We start from the raw sequence: 19,905 nt of genomic DNA, 5'->3' as shown, positions 1-19,905 counted from the left end.
TTAACTCTACATATTTTCCAAGGGGTCAAATAGGTTGGAGAGGGTGAGGGGAAAAGTGAAGGGGAAAAGCAAGAGGGAGTTGTGGGAAGGGAGATGAAGGGACCAGAGAGAGTTAATGATATGTCATGTGTTTAAAAGATCCACTGAGAATCTTGTGTAATGGTAGGTAGGAACAGACACATGAGACATATATAGCAGGAAACTCTGGTCATGCTTCACATGTGATAGATATAAAAGATAAATATAAATATACCACATCATCTGATTCAAGTAATTTTGATATAGTAAGCACCATGTAAAATATTACAAAGAATTTTGTCTTTTTAAATTATTCTTCTTAGTACATCCTTTACTTGTATTTGATATCCATAATCTGGAGAGATAACTTAGGGAAATAAGAAGGATGAAAATAGGAACAGAACAAGTTCCTAGAATTAGCCAATTACGTAAGTTTGTAAAGCTAACTACAGAATTCCAGTTTAAAAATGATTAGTAATGAGAACAAAAGTTCTTCAGAGTTCAGGGAAGCTCTGTAATATTTTAATTGCTCTTTTTATATTGAAGAACAAAGTACAAATCATAAAGATATTGAGAAACGATGACCTAATGGAGATTAACATGTAAGCACCAAGAAAATCCATTTCATTTTTATTCATACCTGAACTTTGGACACATACTTCTGTTTAATGAATATTGGTGCATTAAGCAGAAAAACATCATCTGTTCAAACACAGTTGGTAGTTTAAGGTTTCATTTTTTTATCAAACATCTTGCAAACCGAGCGATTTCATCAGCATATTCAAATCAATACCCATCACCTGTAAAAGGTCACTTGTAACACTTTGAAACATAAAACGGAGAAGGTAGGATTGTTAACTTAAAAACATTAAAACGAAATTCTTTTCTGACAAGACAGTTTTTAATCTTTTATATTTACAATAATTTGTCAAATTCTACTAATAATTTCAAAATAATTTATACAAGTATCAATGTGAGAATTTTGTTTTTGATGTAGGTGCCTTTACGAATCAGTAGGAAAAGAAAGAGTTATTTAATAAATGGTCCTGTGACATTTGGCTCACTTTTGAAAAATACGTTGGAAAAAGAGCTTCACTTTGGAGCATATATCAAATAAATACACGTGGATTAAAGTGTCTATTATTTTTTAAAATGTTGTCTTACAAGTAGAATTTATAGGTGACTTTTTAATCTCATGATGGAAATCTTAAAGAAAAAATAAAAGGATTTTTTTAAAGAAAAGACTTTCAGATTTAGCTTTACATACATATATAAAGGTCTGTATATCAAAATCACCATAAATACACTAATTTTAATACTTTCAGTTCTGAAAGAATGGCACTCATATAACCCAGAAAACTTTCTGCAACAAATGGAAATGCTGCATAAAATAAAGAGTTTTCTAAACATATATAACTAAGAAAGAGAGAAGAAAGATGAAATAAAGAAAAGAAAGAAAGAAAGAAAGAAAGAAAGAAAGAGGAAGGAAGGAAGAAAGGAAGGAAGGAAGGAAGGAAGGAAGGAAGAAAAAAAAGAAAGAAGGAAAAAGAAATCTTTAGATAATAGAAACAAATAAGGATAAATACGTTGGTGAATCTATACCAGACCTGTGTTGCTGGTATGGTAAAGTGAATGCTTGCTTAGTAATAGTCGGGACCTTGGGTTTAGTGACCACACTAAACTATATATATTCACACAATTAACAAAAGGTGTAGCTATCCAAAAGAAAATTGAAGCTTAATTGAAGAAGAAAATAAAGACATTGGGCAGGAAAAATCAACAGTTATCCAATATAAAGCTGGATCACTTAGTAACAGAGTAAAAGAGAGACTGGAAATTGGAAGCTGAAATTCAGACTTTTTAAAAGAAATTTGGAGTAGAGGAAAGCAAAGAAATTGAGTGGTAATTGGTGTAGGTAGGGATATTCATAAAAAGCAAACCTTACAGAGACTGCTCTGGATGGGAGCCTACAAATCTTTGGGCGGTCCCTGTTCCATGTTTCCCTTCCTCTCTACTCTCAGCACAAGGACCCATCTCCACCTTGTGCATTTGAAGGTATCATGCTCCAGGAGACACTTGCCTGCTACATAGAAAAACAGTACCTATGACATTGGGAATAGAGCATCTACAAGGCAAAGCAAGTTCTCTCAAAAACAACAATCACATGCCAGAGCATAACTTCAATGACTATTTCTTCTAAAAGACTTCTTTCTCCATCCAACCACCTACCAAAAGTGAAGTTGGAAAACACAATTCTGGGGAAGGGATCTGAGATTTCTGCCTTATCTATGTTGTAGAGAACAAGAGATCAAATCCAACAGGTCCAGAGAGGTTAGACAGCTTCTTCGAGTTCTCACAATGAGGAAATGGCAGACCTGGAATTACCACCGAGGTGTCTGAACGCTAAAGCTGATGTACGAGGATGAGACTTAAAGCATCAAGAAATTTGTAAGAAACTGCTTCCCACCAGCTCTACTTTAATATGAAGAATCATGATAGGACATAACTTCTTCCCACGAGGCTCTATAAAACAATTTCAAAGCATCTATACATTTCCATTCAGAAATTCAGCTGTACAAGAAAGACTATATTTGTTAATTTCTATAAGTAGTGTCTTTTTACACTCAAAGACCCCCATCTCATAAGGCTTGTGGGAAATGTAATATAAGACATTCTTGAAAATCTACATCCCCGCTCTTTTTTCAGGGGTCCTTAGTCCCTGAAGATGTGATCACACTGGTTACTGTTTAGATACTTTTTGTTCCAATCTACATGGTCACTTCAGGCCTTCATCGTTACACTTCTGCCATTATTGAGAAACAGAAATCTTTGGTGCAGAAGCGCTGGGTGTGAATTAAACCTCTTCAAGCACTTGTGTCCATCCTTCCTGAGGTCCTTGGCTCCTGCCAAGGAGTTGTCTGCTAGTCTCCTCTTCAATACCGACACCACTGTATTCTCTTAGCCCAAAGAGTTTGAAGGCTCCCATCTCCCTTCCCCCACAAGTACTTAGATTTTTGGAAACATAACCTAGAAAGCCTTGCCATAAAATTCATGGAAGCACTTGAAGAGATGGGAAGAGAAGACGGAGAAAGAAAATATGGAAAAAGTAAGAAGAAAAATATAAATGAACTTCTTCAAAAAGTATTTTAGCCTAAATTCTAAGACTTACTTAAAGGGGACTGTGAATATTGTTCAAGTTGAAGTCATTATGAAAATTATTTATGGAAAATTTGAGGCTGGAATCCAGCTTTGAAGAATAAGCAGTAATTGAATTGGAGGAAAGGCAATTAGGCTGGCAGAACTCTATGACCAAATGAGAAAAGCAGCAGAGGATGTTGGAGGGAAAGCAGGGAACAATCGGGACAGCTTTCCCTCCTCTCTGCATGGCCACTCGAGCAATATCCTAATTACACTACTGTTTTCAAATATTGCTTCTTTTAAAAATCCCAAATGTAACTTTATCCAAGTAAATAAGCAAAGAAATCATCTGAGATGTGGAGAGGAGCTGGAGCATGTTGAATAATTCTTTTAAGAAAACTAAAAAGAATATTACTATTATATAATCCTTTTAAAATGTCTTCATGTGTATTTTTCTTTAGAATAATGGTTTTTCTACATTTTCTAAATTACACCTTTGAGATTTGCAAGAATCATGTCTGTTTCCACCTACTCCCTGACCCCTCATCCGTTGCATTTGGAGGAGTTAGATGCTGGCATAAGGACATCTGTTGGTTTTAACTGTTCATTTGTGATGCTGTATTATCCCATTTACTGAATGCATAGCTTATAGAAAGAACATCTACACCTTCTTCAATTAATATTTAGTATTAAAATCTAAAAGATTATATTTGAAAATGAAATGAATAATTTCATGGGAAGTTTTTAAAAAAATCAAACTTAACCCCTTTGGTTAGAAGGAAATCAGCCTTCTTAGGAAGATACAGAATAAATCATAATGCTTCATGAAAGTACAAAGAATGAGATGCATTAATTAAAAATAGAAGTAACCAGAGTAGATGTGACCAAAAGAGGCAAATTTTTGTAAAATAATGTTGCATATTTTCTCTTCCAATGAACTTAAGGTAAATAATTTACTAAATTACACAATCCATTCTGGGTAATTAGTATGGGAGATATTAGTCTTGGTTACAGATGAGGAAATCAAGGTTCAAAAAGTTACTTTTATCAGTGACAAAAATAGGATGAGTAAGTCATCATGATGCACCGAGCAATTCAATTTCTGACACTAAGTCATAAGTCATAAGTCATGTATGACATAAGTCATACATGAAGGCTAATTAATATAGCTGCTTACATTATGTTACTGACCACACCTTTCTTACTCCCTGATAATTATCTCTACTGACAGGTCTTTGATAATAAGCACTGGTGATCTCTTTATTCAAATAGTCCTTTTCTTTTATGATTAAGGTGACCATATAATTTATCATCCAAATATGGGCAGCCTTTAGAAGCAAACAGATTCTATTCAAAATTATCCTGGGTAACAGGTGTGAACTGGGTAAACTGGGATATAGGGCTCTATGTGATGCATCTCGGGCATGGTTGAGGAAACATAATTATGGCCCATGATAACCATAACTTGTCAGATTTATATAGAACAGAACCCCAAGTGGACATACAACAGATATACATTGACTTGGACTTTAGGATTGGATGGTGGGAATACTTAATTTGGGCATCCTGGTGGGACAGCTTGTGACTGAGAGGCTAAGAACACAGGCAAAGCATTGAAGAGGGCAATGACATTCACCTTCTAAAGCTTAACGGGAACAAAATAAAAACAACCTAACCATTATCAAGAATTGCCTGTGTTACCTTAGGGATTGAAGGATTTTTAATATTGTTTTGTAAAATATTGATCAAAATGAACAGGTATGTTTCTTCCTTTTATTAACTAGATTGTGATAGTTATGTAAATTTTTATTAAATTTAGTATTTGAGATCTAATTTTAAGTCTACATAAATTTTTAATTATAACCTATTTTATTTGCCCAGTAATTTCAGGGTTTCACACATCCTCAACAAAGACCACCTCTACAGCACAAGCCTGCTATCTCTTAGACAGGTATACTTTCTATCCCTGGAGAGAAGGGTAGTATAGATTTTATATACATGTATATATATATATATACACACACACATGTACATAGTTTATTAAAAGTAAAAATTATTATTATTAGCAAACAAAAATGTTAAGGATAAAGGAAAATAACGATCAAAGAAACTAAAACCCCTTAGTTATTTTTTACAACCTTAGATATACATGTATAGCTGCAATATACATATGTGTATTTATTATATATACTATATATCTTATACTGTATATTACATATCTTATATCTGTATATATAATTGATGCAAAACCACTTAACATAATGCTTTTGCATTGGTTTCTTTCTTCTCTGTGCAGGATTAGAAAGTCAGGTGCTTGGTTAAAGCACAAGGTCTGGCATGTTGGGAATAATAGCAACTGTTTTAACCATGGGCCCCTTCTCTGGCGATCAGAAAGGCTATTTTTAACTTCTTTCATTCCAGTCCCCTGTCTCATAGCCTTTTCTTTTCCAAATGACATTTGCCCATATAACAAAGGAAAGACTAAGACAGAAGAGACATGAAAAACATTAGGAAATATGTTTAGTTTGTCAAATATAATTTGGTTAATAATTTCTGTCAATATAGATTTATATCATCTTTTTTATATAATAGTATGACCATTTCTCCATATTTTTAAAAAGTTTAAAAAGATATTTTTGATGTCTACATAATGTTTCATCATATATCATTGTATTTTTTATAGTAATTTGTAAAATATTTTTATTGGAGTACAGTCGATTTACAACGTTGTGTTAGTTTCAGGTGTACAGCAAAGTGAATCAGTTATACATATACATATATACACTCTTTCTTTTAGATTCTTTCACCATATAGGCCATTTCAGAGTATTGAGTAGAGTTCCCTGCTCTATACAGCAGGTTCTTATTAGTTAGCTATTTTATATATAGTAGTGTGTATATGGCAATCCCAGTCTCCCAATTTATCCCTCCTCTCCCCCCGCCCCCATCCCCTAGTAACCATAAGTTTGTTTTCTACATCTGTGGCTCTAATTCTCTTTTGTAAATAAGTTCACTTGTACCATTTTTTAAATTCCACATATAAACGATATCATATGATATTTGTCTTTCTGTGTCTGACTAACTTCACTCAATATGACAATCTCTAAGTCCATCCATGTTGCTGCAAATGGCATTGTTTTGTTCTTTTTTATGACTGAGTAATATTCCAGTGTATATATGTACCATATCTTCTTTATCCATTCCTCTGTTGATGGACACTTAGGTTGCTTCCATGTCCTGGCTATTGTAAATAGGCTGCAGTGAACATTGGGGTGCATGTATCTTTTCGAATTATGGTTTTCTTCAAGTATATGCTCCGGAGTGCAATTGCTGGGTCATATGGTAGCTCTATTTTTAGTTTTTTTAAGGAACCTCCATACTGTTCTCTATAGTAGCTGTATCAATTTATATTCCCACCAACAGTGTAAGAGGGTTCCCTTTATATTATTGTATTTGTTAATGTTAACTTATTATTGAACATTTAGGACAATTTCAATATTTGACAAATTACACATAATACTGCAATGAAAATCTTTGTATATATTTGTTAACATCTATGATTGCTCCCTTAGACTAGACTACTAAAAATGAATTGTTATGAAAATGAGTTCTTCAAAAGATAGGAATATTTTAAGGATTGTAATTTGGTAATTGAGATTACCAAATTACAGTCTGTAAAGGATTTTAAAATTTACACTCTGACTAGCTATTTATGAGTGTGAAGGTCTCAACATACCCTTGAAGTATTGAACAATATGTATAGAGAGATAGAAAGAATATAGTATCTGATTATTGCTCTTTGATTTGATTCTTTTTCATTACTAATGAGAATGTTTATTATTTTTTTGTTTATTGGTCATTTTTTTTGACCTTTCAACTATTTAATTATTTTTTGACCTCTCTTAATTTGTGATCTGAAGAGACCAACATGGAAGAATATCAAACTCAATGTGGATATTATTATATATGCAATTTCATCAATCCTCCCTCTCCATTGATACAAATATAACTTATTTTGAAGGCTACCATTCAGGAAGGAAATATTAAAAATGTCTGATGGGCACAATCATGCTGACATTGCTTAGGAACATTAGAGCAATAAGGGACTTTTGAAGTTATATAGACTGCTGAGAATTCAGCAGATTCCTTACATGATAAACTCTTGGTTCTAGAAGGTTTTTCAGGAGTCGTCTAACCTAGGCCTACAGTTCTTTTTCTAAAAAGGGTCTATAGATGTTATCTGTCATGCCTGTTAATAGCCAACTATGTGGTTGCAGCATAGGAGTTATGAAAGGAAGAAGAGGAAGAGGAAAGAAAGTTGGGCAGAATGGGGTTGCAATGCGGGTGAAAGGAGAATTGGTAGTTTGCTGTCTGTTTTTTGTTGTTGGTTGTGATAGTATCAGAAATATTCTCTTACCTGTGCTCTAACAGTAAATCAATCTACTGTCTGGGAGATGCTGACGAAAGCTCACAATATCTGTCTCAGAGACATTGCACTGGTGAATCCTGCAACATGCACATATGCAGAGTGCTAGTTGAATTAAACCATCATAATAATGCAGAGCAGGTGTAAGGAATTCCATCTGTGCAGTGTAGGAATTAGAAATCCTTATTTAGAAAGTGAAACAAACTCATATATTTCTCAAGAATTTGTTTGGTTTAACTAAATGTTCCCAAATCTCTACTGCCCCAATAAGAAAAAACTATACATTAGGAAAAAAACAGGGTATATGTCCTATAATTCACATCACTAACCAGTTCAGGTCCTTCATTTGAATAATTGCTCTTTTAAAACTTCTGTTTTTTGAACTTGTTAAAAACATACTCTTCTTTCTTTCAAAAACATACTCTTCTTTCTTTCTGCAATGTTGTCTCTTACATTAGTCATTCCATTTTCAGAGCATTTACTCCTCCCTATTTTTCACTTCTGCCCAAACCAGTTTGTTAAACAAAAAGCGAGTAAAAATTCATTCTTTAAGGGAAGTAATTTCATTTTAACAACCATTTAAGTGTAGCAGCTTTTCAAAAGTAGCAACCTCCCCTTATGACGATGCCATTTTGTCTTTTCATTCAAAGGTTTTGGAAAAGTAATAGAGAAAAAATGGTAATAAGGAGAAATTAATTCCATTAGCTTCTGTGGTGGTTCTTTTTCTATGGCAGTTTGGCTAGGTTGTAGTACCCAGTGATTTAATCAAGTGCCAATCTAGGGGCTGCTGTGAAGGTATTTTATAGACGTGGTTAACACCTACAGTCAGTTAACTTTAAGAAAGGGAGACGACCCTTTAATAATGTGATCAATCTAATCCAATCAGTTGAAGGCTTTAAGAGTAAAAACTGAGATTTCAGAGAAGAAATTCTGCCTCATGACTCAATCCCAACTCCTGCCTGAGTTTCCAATAGGCCAGATGTTTACAGATTTCAGACTTGTTGGTCCCCATAATCACAGGAGCCAATTCCTTTAAATACACACACCCACACACACTATAATTCTATGGGTTTGGTTTCTCTACAGAACCCTAACTAATACAGCTATTAATCATCAGTGTTCAAGATTATTGGCTAGCTGAATTATTCTTACTATTTGTAAAAACAATACCTTCGTTCATGTAATATCCCTATCCAGAACTGGAAGATGTAAAATGCATAGAAAGTATACAACTTATGAGATTATATCAGAATGTTTTGATTTTAGGATTTCAAAGAGTTTAAAGTAGACTTTAAAGTAAAATTATAACTAAGATTACTTGAGTATAAATGTAAAACTGAATGTACTAGCTGCACATATTAAATATATCACAAATTGTATTGTATTATATTGAAGATAAAGAATTCTCCATAATCTGCCCATAAATGGTTTCCAAGTTTATACACTAACACGGGTAGTGACATATTCCAGATGATCAGATATGTGATTACTTCTGCTGCTTGTCAATATCTTAAGTCATATCACATCTGGAGAACTGCAAATCTTATAGTAGAACTAGGCAATAGATGCTTTCATGATAACACAAGCTTAAGGCAAAACATTGTAGTGAAAAAGGATTTGAAATAAAAAAAGAAACAGACCACCAATGTTATCATAATATCCTACAATCTGATCTTACAAATGTGTGCCTAGAACGAAACATTGTCTAAAGCTGGTTTTTCATCCTCTTCCCTAAGGTATGACTCAAGTCATCTGTGTGGTTACTTGAAACATTTTGGCAGTTTCCTCTCAAATTGCAAATATTGCCAAAGCATTGCCTATGTCAAATGTAACTCAGGAAATGTCCTGACACAGATGTCAGAAAGAGGATAGGCATATTTATAGAATGCACAGTTATTGTTCGAGGGAAGAATTAATTAACATTGTCACATTTCTCCATCTTGTAAATATTCCATCAAAATATTTTTTAAAGTAACTATTAATAAGAAACTTGCTTAAATACTGACTTTCATGGTAAACATAATAATTTTTACTATTTTAATGTGCGTGTCTACCTAGGTGAGTTGGCGGTTTTAAACTGCAAACAAGTTTATTTAAACGCTTGAGAAAACACGTAAGTCATTTCAAAATCAAGGGTTGTTTACCGCAATGTCATAAATTGCTTTTAAGTTTGGTGGATTCTATATTTACCTATAATCTCCATAGTAAGTAATATAACTAGGTGTTAAAACTTTACATACCAAGTCAGTATCCAGCATGGTAAATTATACCAGCACTGATCACAGCTTAGGTAGGCAAATGGGTCAATGCTTGAGTCCTTGTATTTCCTAGTGCAGGAACTTTATGACTTGGGAAAAACTTAGTGTGCTTTCCAAGGTCCCAAGTTTTAGTGTTTGACCATCAGGACATTTACTGGACATTCGCTACTATAGGCACTCTTGCACTTAACCTTCCTATCTTTGAATTAATCTACAACCACTAGTTAGTCACAATAAGCATTAATAACACACAAACAGAAAATTTGTCATCATCTCCTTATAGCAAATAACCTTCTGTCATATAAGCAGACATTTCTCGCTAAATTAGTATTAATTTATACTAAATCTCATTCTGCTAGTTTGGGTAATCCATGCATCTTCAAAATGTATCCACTTTACTCCTACAGAGTGGTTTTTCACGAAGAGATTCTACATTGTGAGGTGTTGAGGATGGGCTAGTCAGTCTCCAAGGACAGGCTTAGAATTTTAAGTGTAATGGGATAAGCTGAAGTTTTTAATTCAGACTAAAACTATCTCTTAAAATAGTTCTTTAGAGACAGAAAAAGTACTTTTAGCAAACTTACATAAAGAGATAAGTTTTTAAGGAAAGGAAAGAAGGCTTCCTCAATGACGTGCCAACTCAAATCCTCAACAAATTAGTGTCAAATAGAATTAGTCACTTTTCCTGTTGCTCGTCAAACAGATGGCCAGCACTGACCACTGTTTAATAATAAAGCAACACAGGACAAGAGCGTGAACTTTCTCCTTAAAAGGAGATTAATGCTTTGAATCAATACACAGCATTCTCTATTCAGGTCAAGTAATGTGTCTCCACAGTGATAGGTGATAATGCATGGCTTTGCTGCATTTTGGTAGATTTAATGCTTCATACAAGCATTACAAAGCATTAAATATTTTTTGTTATAGAAATCACATTAGATTTGGTTTACATTGGCAAGCCTACAGAAGTTTGGAAAATTCTGCTTGATTCTTTTTTGTCAAAATGGGTTGTGATGCTAATAGAAACCAAGATGAGATGCGTCCTGGCACCTTTACTGTTAACTTCCCATAGGGTCAGCTCTGATTTGGGGTTCTAAAAGCAGTAAACAAATTGTGGACTTCCAGGGGTCCACAAGACCTTGTTTCTTCCCCATAACCTGCCACTAACATATCAGGTAGATAAAAAGCTCACATTCATATGACTTCTTTTGGTTTAAGCAAAGTTTTGAAAAGGGTCAACCATGCAAAGCCTTAACCAGGAATGTATTAAGTCACTAGTTCTATGGATAATTTTTTTAGAAAAAGGTCTTCAAGGGAAAAAAAGCCCACAACAGGTATTTATTTATTGAATATGTTTAATCTTTATACCTAGACTATTTATAGTCTAGGTATAAAGACTATTTATAGTCTAGGTATATAGACTATATATACCTAGACTATTCCTAAAGGAATTTAAAGTAGCTTATGGCAAAAGCACTTAAAATTTGACTATTAAAAATGGAGCAAAAAAATATTGAGAGCCACATAGCAAAAGGAAGGCAGAGAGTGATACCATAGTCTTTGGTCCAAGGAAGCTGATGACATATTGATGACTGCATTAATGGAGACCGTAAATGTCCCAAGTATCAATACTTTAGTGGTGGTCACTGTGTAACTGGACAGCAGCATAAAGGCATAGATATTTACTAAATGGGGGATGATTGCCAGAGGGGATTCTAGAAATGCTCAGAAAGTTGACTTGAGGAAACTACTACATTTATATAAACTTGTCTGCTACGCTATTCACCTTCAGGGTGAATCTGCTCTGCCATTTTCCTCTACTTATCTTTCTGCTCCAGGAAAAGAGCAGTTAACGGTTGTTCAAAAGATGTTGAAGGAGTGGGGTGAGTGAAAGAGTCAGTTGCTGAGAGTTCATACATGGTGCTAAAACTTTTGGTTCCTTCCTCTATTACAGAAAATTAAATTAAAACTTTCTAAGGTAGAGATCTGTCTTCTCTCCTCCCTCTACAAATACTCTAGTATTAAATTGCAAGCTTTTTTGCAAGCTGACACTAATACTTCCATTCTGATTGTTTAACATTTTTATTTTAAAAGCAGTTTTAAAAGTTGTTTATTGTTTAGGTAATTTCCATGCATACAAGAGGTTATAAAAAGAAAATTGGAGGGAAACAGAGTGGCTAGTATTATGAAATACTCTGTCAGGCAGTGATAACTCATCAGTTGACTTGGGAAATAGAGTGGAAAGTTGATTGAGGGCATGCTTGCCATTGATGAGTAAGCATCAGATTAATTGTGTTTTGAATATTCTGTTTGAGAAAGCTGAGAAGTATAGAGAAATTTTATAAAAATTTCAAACAAAAAACAATAAAAACAATTTTAGTAGCTAAAGCTGTAAACTCCTCATTAGAAAGTTTTACAATTATAAAAAACACTTTGCTAAAGGTCTGAGATGAAAAATTTTACTGTATTTAAAAATGAATCTTTAAAAAATAAAATACATACAAATTAGGTGAAGTAACTTTATGCACCTCAAATAGTATTCAAGGTTATTTAATTTTCTAGCTCTTCCTAATGCTTTTTATTTTTTTTTAATTTTTTTTGCGGTACATGGGCCTCTCACTGCTGTGGCCTCTCCCGCTGCGGAGCACAGGCTCCGGAAGCGCAGGCTCAGCGGCCATGGCTCACGGGCCCAGCCGCTCCGCGGCATGTGGCATCTTCCCGGACCGGGGCACGAACCTGTGTCCTCTGCATCGGCCTAATGCATTTTTATACTATGTCCAACATGTAGATTATTTTTTTTTTGGTTCATGATATTGACATTTGCTTCAAGTACACCAGCAGGTGGCACTACCACACATCTAGAGCCAGGAAAACAAAAGGGATTGTTAAAATTTATCTGGGACTATTGACTATTGTCAGGAAAATAAACTTTTTACAAAAACAAGTCTAATAATATTTTTAAAGTAATAACTGTAAGTAAAAAGTCAAAGCTTAACTTTGACTTCCAAGTCTTTTTATGAATTATACAGATGATTGTCTATCCCCTTTTCTGCAGAAAATCTGGAGTCACACAAAAGAGAAGCACAAAGAATGCACATTGAATGTGTTTCTAGAACAAATAGGATGAAGGAAGATAGTTGTGCAGTTTTCCTGGTGCCAGGAATAAACCTTAGAGTGGTATTTATTTAAGAGATTCCCAAATGTATTTATTAATTAATAAAAAATTATACTCTGTGATTAAACTGTTTAAAATGAACTCTGAATCATGAGTAAATGTTAATTGTTTCTTTCAATTTTTGAGAAAAATGTAACAACATTTATGTTATCTAAATAATCTTACCACTGAAACCATAGATACATGAGGGAATATACTTTTAAAACAAAGAAAATTATGCTGTACTACAAAGTATTTTCAAATTTTGCAATACCAAAACTTGCATTAAACTTGTTTGCTAGCATAAAATTTGCTGAATATCAGGGAGTATGTGAGAAAAATAAACTCTTCTGAGTGAACATTGGTTAATTTATTCCATAGCCCTAAGTACAAGTGAAATAAGATATATGCTTTTTGGTTTAATATATCCTGGTCAACCCTCTAGAACAACACACTAGAAAATCCTTCCAGATTTGGGCAGAGGAATCTAGCTTACTACCTGCTTTGGTAAATATAGTTTTATTGGAAAATAGCTCTGTTCATTTCTCTGTGTAGTGTCTGTGGGCGTTCTCACACTGTAACAGCTGAGTTGAGCAGTTGCAACAGAGATAATATAGCCTGTAAAATCTAAAATATTTATTATCTGGCCCTTTACAAAACCAATCTACCAACCTAGCTCTAAAATACACATTTTATGTATATGTTTTCCCTCAAATTACATGAAGAGATTGTATAAACAAAAGTACAATTATAATGTATGTGCATGTGTATTTGTGATTTCTCCCTATTGATCATCATACAATTTAAAGAAGCCTCAAAATTCATTAATCAGTAATGAATTCCTCGGATTTCCAATAATCAAAATGGATACCACGTGAGGCTCAGAGGATACAAACAGTTCTAAGACTCAGTTCCTAATATCCAAGAGCGTATAGTATTTGGGGAGAGACATTGCACTTACAAAGATGACTAAAATACAAACCAATATCAGCTAAATTTCAAAGAGAAGCCACAGTCAATAAATGCTCTAGGAATTCAGAGAAATGAAAGAACATTGTTTAAGATAACTAAATTTAGAGGCTTTATTATTAGTAACAATTTGTTTTTCTTTTTTGTTTTTCTTTTTTTTTTTTTTTTGCGGTATGCGGGCCTCTCACTGTTGTGGCCTCTCCCGTTGCGGAGAACAGGCTCCGGACGCGCAGGCTCAGCGGCCATGGCTCACGGGCCCAGCCGCTCCACGGCATGTGGGATCTTCCCAGACCAGGGCACGAACGCGTGTCCCCTGCATCGGCAGGCGGACTCTCAACCACTGCACCACCAGGGAAGCCCTAGTAACAATTTTAAAGGTGAGGAATCCACTTGTTCATAACTAGTAAGATTCACAATTTGGGCAAGATAAGGAAAGAAAATTCCAGACAAAGGAAATAGCTTGCATGACTTGATGCGTGTATGTGTATTCAGAGTTTGTTATAGTTTTACTATGAATATGTTAATATATACTTTAGTTTGGGGGCGTTTGTTGGTATTTCAACTTACAGTGTAAATTTGTGTCTAATTTATAAGGAATTATTCATGCAATAAATATTATATTTTATAGAAATGTAATGACTGCATTATGACTATAAAAACCTATAGCTTGTAACTAAATTCCTCCTTTCCCCCTTCCAAAAGAAATAACTTTTCAATTCAATGAAATATCATTTAAATAATATTAGTAGAGCTTGTCATACAATTTCCCCTAGTTTTTAAATACAGCCATACCTCAGAAATATTGCTGGTTCAGTTCCAGACCACTGCAATAAAGTGAATATTGCAATAAAGTGAGTCACATTTTTTTGATTTTCCAGTGCATATAAAAGTTATGTTTACACTATGCTGTAGTCTGTTAACTGTGCAATAGCATTATGTCTAATAAAACAATGTACATACCTTAATTTAAAGATATTGCTTAAAAATGCTAACCATCATCTAAGTGTTCAGCGAATCATAATCTTTTTGCTGGTGGAGGGTCTTGCCTTGATGATGATGGCTGCTGACTGATCAGGACGGTGGTTGCTGAAGGTTGGAGTTGCTGCGGCATCAACTAAGTTTATGTCATAATCTAAATCCTTTGTTGCCATTTCCACAGTCTCCACAGCCTCTTCACCAGGAGTAGATTTCACCTCAAGAAACCACTTTCTTTGCTCATCCATAAGAAGCAACTCCTCATCCATTCAAGTTTTATCATGAGATTGCAGCAATTCAGTCACATCTGCAGACTCACTTCTAATTCTAGTTCTCTTGCTATTTTCACCACATCTGCAGTTACTTCCTCCACTGAAGTCTTGAACCCCTCAAAGTAATCCATGAGGGTTGGAATCAACTTCTTTCAAACTCCTATTAATGTTGATATTTTGGCCTCTTCCCATGAATCACAAATGTTATTAATGACATATAGAATGGTAAATCCTTTCCAGAAGGTTTTCAATTTACTTTGGCCCAGATTTATCGGATAAATCACCATCTTTGGCAGCTATAGCCTTACAAAATGTATCTCTTAAATAATAAGACTTAAAAGTCGAAATTACTCCTCAACCCCTGGCTGCAGAATGGATGTTGTGTTAGCATGCATGAAAATGACATTAATCTTGTCGTACTTCTCCATCAGCGCTCTTGGGTGCACTGTCAATATGCAGTGATATTTGGAAAGGAATCTTCTTTTCTAAGCAGTAGTTCTCAACAGTGGGCTTAAAATATTCAGTACCACATTATAAAAAGATGTGTTGTCATTCAGGCTTTGTGGTTCCATTTATACAGCCCAGGTGGAGTAGCACAATTCTTAAGGGTCCTAGGATTTTCAGAATGGTAAATGACTGTTAGCTTCAACTTCTTCGCCAGCTGCATTAGCCCAAAACAGGAGAGTTAACCTGTGCTTTGACGTCTTGAAGCCAGGCGCTGACTTCTCTTGAGAGAGAGAACTAGATGGCATCTTCTTCCAATATAAGATTGTTTGGTCTACATTGAAAATCTGCTGTTCGGCATAGCCATCATCATTAATTATCTCAGCTAGGTCTTCTGGATAACTTGCTGTAGCTTCCACATCAGCACTTGCTGCTTAACCTTGCATTTTTATGTTATGAAGACGGCTTCTTTCCTTAAAGTTCATGAACTAACCTCTGCGTGTTTCAAACTTCTTCTCTTCAGATTCCTCACCCCTCTAAGCCTTCACAGAACTGAAGAGAATTAAAGTCTTCTCTGGATTAGGCTTTGGTTTAAGGAGATGTTAAGGCTGGTTTGATTTCCTAACCAGACTACTAAAACTTTCTCCATATCAGCAATAAGGCTGTTTTGCTTTCTTATTATTCATGGGATCACTGGAGTAGGACGTTTAATGTCCTTCAAGAACTTTATTTTTTGCATTTACAACTTGGCTAACTGTTTGGCACGAGAGGCCTAGCTATTGGCCTATCTTGGCTTTGGACATGACTTTATCACTAAGCTTAATCATTTCTAGCTTTTGACTGAACACATAGAGGCCGTTGTAGGGTTATTAATTGGCCTAATTTTAATATTATTGTGTGTTAGGGAATAGGGAGGCCCAAGGAGAGAGAGAGAGATGCGGGAAGGACCGTTCAGTGGAGCAGTCAGAACACACACTACATTTATTGATTAACAGTCTTATATGGGTAGCGTGATTCGTTGTGCCCCAAAACAATAGTAACATCAAAGGTCACTGATCACAGACCACTATAACAAATATAATAATAATGAAAAAGTTGGAACTATTGGGAGGATTATGAAAATATGGCACAGAAACATGAAGTGAGCAAATGCTGTTGGAAAAATGGCACTGAGGTGCTTGCTTGAAAGAGGGTTGCTGCAAATGTTCAATTTGCAAAAAACTCAGTATCTACAAAGCACGATAAAGTGAAGTGCAAAACAAGGTATGATTGTACCTAGGCATAACCGTATTTTATCTGAGCATATCAAAAGAGACAAGTCAAGGGAAGAGAGGGAACAGTAGTATGTATTTTATTTTCAACTTAATTCATGTGCTTTAATTTCAAGGGCCACAATTGTTAAGAACATTCAAGAGGTTGGTAAAATGTATAATGAATTATTATTGGAATGAAATTTATGGCATTTCAATTTTTTAAACACTGAGTTACATTGCTCTTGGTTTGCAACCTTGGGAATTTCCCAGGTGGGAACTGGCCCCTGTACACAGAGGGTAAGGAGAGACAGAAGAAAGAGGCAGATCACTCCAGATTTGTCGGTGGCAGGTTTAATAAGCAAGGGAATTTACATACAAAAGAGGTTTGTCTTGGGCAGGTGCAAGATGAGTAGATCTTGGCACCCGCCTTCCAGAATCTATGTATAAAAGTTTATATTGAGGCCTTAATACTGGATTCAGTCACATAAACCATCCAGATGGTCTTAACAGCACATTACTGTTTCACGGCTATGTCCTTGAAGCAACTCCTAGTGGCAGAACTTACATTCCAAGGACAGGGGATGGGGGAGGAGCCTCCAAGTGCCCAGGTCAAGTTCGAGTGTCAAACGGCACTCAGGTCTTCTTGATGACCTTCTCTAACAGTTACAAATTCAAAGGGAAAGAAATATGTTAAAAGCATTTTAAATGCTGCTTCAGTATGATAGAGTGGAAGTGCCAGGCAGCTTTGATTGCTTATGCTTTGCTTATTTTAGAATACATTTCTAGGATTTCCTTAGATTAAATTGAAGTCAGGAAAAGAAAATACCTCTTTCTTAAAGTTCATCTCTACTACAGTTTTAGAGTGTGAATATAGAGAAAAAATGAACAATATGATTTTGGAGTACAGGAATTAGAGACTTAAATAGGATATAGAAGAAGAAAATTTTAATTAAGTACAATGATGTCAACTATATGGCACTATAATAGGATGTGTTCAACAAAAATGAATTTTTTGTGAAATTAGAGACAATCATTTTTGGTGTTAAAAATGTTTTAGAAACATTTTGATTGTTAAAGAACTAAAATTCTTGAACATTATGCAATATTTTCTAGAGGATTCAAGATCACTGTTACGAACATCGGTTATCTTCACCTTGTTAAGCATCAGTAGTCATATATGTCACTCTAATTTTGTCCTTAGATTTGGTCAGTCACGGGATTTGTCCTGCTGTGGGTAGATGGGAATATTGTTTGCTGTTCTTTACTTCTCTCCTCTGCGTGTGACTTGCAGTGACCTTGAGTCTGTGAAATACAGTGCCCTGTCCCATGCATGTTAGCTTTGGTGAAGCGACTTGTTTCATCAAGTGCAGTATGGGTAGGTCTTACAAGGTCTTAACAAATTTTGTGCATTTCTACTTGCTTTGTTATGCTCTTACTAGCTCTCAAAAGAAGCATATGCCCTGGATAGCTGCTGGTCCCAGAATGAGACCTGTGGAGAACACCGGAACCCAGTCCACAGACCGGAGCCCAGTCCAGCTGACCCACAGCCTGAAGCAGAGCTTCCCTGGCTGCCACATAGATCTTTAGACAAGAAGAATAAATATTCTTGTAATATCTATTACATATATTATAATGTATAATCTTGTTGCTGTTCCTGTAAGCCACTGAATTTCAGCAACAGCTCTCAAATACATGATGATATTCTGCATAAGCCAGAGACTTTATCTTTGGTGATTTCAGCTTATATTAATCTATAAGTCATGAAAAAATCATGAAGCTTGTTACTGAAATTTGATGGTGGTAAAAGTCACTTAGATTTTATACATGAATATTGAAGAATGGAGTTGTTATTGCAGAAATTCCTGAGTGTTTTTCTAGATGAAGGATTAGCCCTACTTATTGTGTTAGCTCAGGCTGCTATAAGAAAATATCATAGACTGGGTGACTTAAACAACAGATATTTACTTCTCACAGTTCTGGGGGCTGGGAAGTTCAAGATCAAAGTACCAACAGATTTGGTTTTGACGGCCCTCTTCCTGGCTTGAAGACAAATGCCCTTTCTCTGGTCCTTCCATGGAAGAGAGAACAAACTCTGGTCTTGTTTTTCCTTCTTATAAAGACACTAATCCATCATCAGCCCCACCCTCATTACTTCATCTAAACCTGATTACCTCCCAAAGACCCCATCTCCAAATACCACCATATTGGGAGTTAGGACTTCAACATGTGAATTCTGGGGGAACACAGATAATCCGTCTGTAACACCTATATCTTGATTAGATGGTTCCAGGAAGCATCCACGACTGCTAACAAATTCTGCTACTAATTTGATAAGGTTTGGAATTTCTTTAACAGAGCACAGTAATGCCTTTTATTTCATAATTAGAAATAAAGTTGAAATTTAATATACTTATAGAAAAGAATTCTTTTTGGGTAGATTGTATGCAAAAATGGGCGACAGAAATAACTTCTCCTGTGCATGTATGCTGTCCCTCTCTTCAAGAGATGGAGTTCATATTCCCTTCCTTTAATATATGTTGCCATGTGACTTGCTTTGACCCAAAGCATGTGGCAAAAGTGACCCTATAGCAGTATGGGACAAGAGCATAAGAGACCTGACAGCTTCCACTTTTGCTGTTTGGAAAGCTGGGCCCCATGTTAGAAGCTGAATCTTGTTGGGAAGAGAAGACCAGTCAATCTCAAGAAGTTTCATCTGCCCCAGCTGAGGTACCAGACATGTAACTGAGGCCATCTTAAATACCCAGCTATAGTCCAGCTCTCAGTGGAAGGCAGATGCACAAATTACCTCTACTGAAACTACCTAGATCTGTCCAGTTGAACCCAGCCAATCCAAAAAAATCATGAAACCAATAAATCATTTTTCTTCTATTCCACTAAGTTTTGCAAAACAATTGAAACATTATTTAATTAAACTATAGTGTCAGAACATTGCTGAGAAAGTGAATTGGAAAGACTGCAGTGGAGGCAGGGAAAGGGCC

The sequence above is a fragment of the Stenella coeruleoalba genome, assembly GCF_951394435.1.
Source record: "Stenella coeruleoalba genome assembly, chromosome: 5".
NCBI classification, from domain to species: domain Eukaryota; kingdom Metazoa; phylum Chordata; class Mammalia; order Artiodactyla; family Delphinidae; genus Stenella; species Stenella coeruleoalba.
The sequence above is the reverse complement of the archived record's forward strand: the minus strand, read 5'-3'. Positions refer to the sequence as shown.